Below are 1,217 nucleotides of genomic sequence, written 5' to 3' on the forward strand. Positions count from 1 at the left end.
AGAGGCGGTAATGGGAATGGGTAGGCAACAGGGGCTGTTTGTACACGTCTGTATGTATGGGAGGTTGTGCGTGAGGGTATGTCTGGAGGTGGTCAGGTGGGAAGAGGGGCGGGGGGTGGGTGGGTGGGGAGGCGCACGTGCGCGTGAGGAGGTTTGGATGAGAGTTGAGGCGTGCTCGCTCAGTCCCCTGATGTAATTCACCAGCAAGCGAAAAAGGGGATAAAACAGAGGAAAGATGCCCCCCTCCCTACTTCGTTCTTTCAGCGTCTCGCGAGTGCAGCGAGGAGTCCCTGGGTGCGTGTATGCGCCTCGGTGACTGCTAGAATAGTGTGAGGAGAACGGAGGGGGAAGTCCGATGTCGTGGTGGCAAGGGGTCGGGAGGGATGGTGATGGTGGGTGAGTGGAGTGGAGGGGCAAAGGAATGGGGAATACTGTGCGGGGTTGGGGCGTGCTACCTGCGTGTGTGTGTGTGTGTGTGAGCGGGTGTCTCTGTACGTTGACTTCTTCACTCAATGATTGATTGAATATGCAAGCGCGAGCTATATCATATCCACAGCTGCACCCGCGTTACGTTACGTTCGTTCCTCCTCCGCACCGTTCAGCCATCCCTCATCCCTGCACCCAGGCGTCTTGTTGTTGTCGACACCCCCCCTCAGTGTAGTGCTGTGAAGGCGCGCTTCCACACTTCTGACGTGTGCGTGAACCTCCCCTTAATGGTGTAGAGCGTGAGTGAGTGAGTGTGGGCGTGGCTGTGGTTGAGTCTGACTTGTGTTTGCGTCAGAGTGCACGTGCGGGCTGCGTTGGAGGCGACTCCCTCCTCCCTCCCCTCCCCTCTCCCCCTCTCTCCCGCGTCTGTGTAGTGGCGACGGGACATGCGCATGGGCGCGTGATGTGTGTGTACGATAGACGTGCAGGTGAGTGTGTCTTTGCGGTTATGCTCAACATCCATGGAGAACGTAAAGGAATTTGTGCCTAGTGATCGTTGGCGCCTCAGGCATTGAAGAAATGCAAAAAAAGAAATAAAGAGCCGCAATGACAATATCAGCGGCATCGGCGGCGCCCTACGCATGTTTGTGTGCCATGCGGAGGTCAGTGTACACCGGAGAGCTAGCTGCATGAGAGATGAATGGAGAAAGAGAAGGAGAGAAAGGGGAGGCGAGAGCGGCGCCAATACGAGGGAGAGGGGAGCAGTTCAGCAACACGTTCGCACTACCCCC

Source organism: Leishmania braziliensis, chromosome 13 (assembly GCF_000002845.2).
Source record: "Leishmania braziliensis MHOM/BR/75/M2904 complete genome, chromosome 13".
NCBI lineage: Eukaryota > Euglenozoa > Kinetoplastea > Trypanosomatida > Trypanosomatidae > Leishmania > Leishmania braziliensis.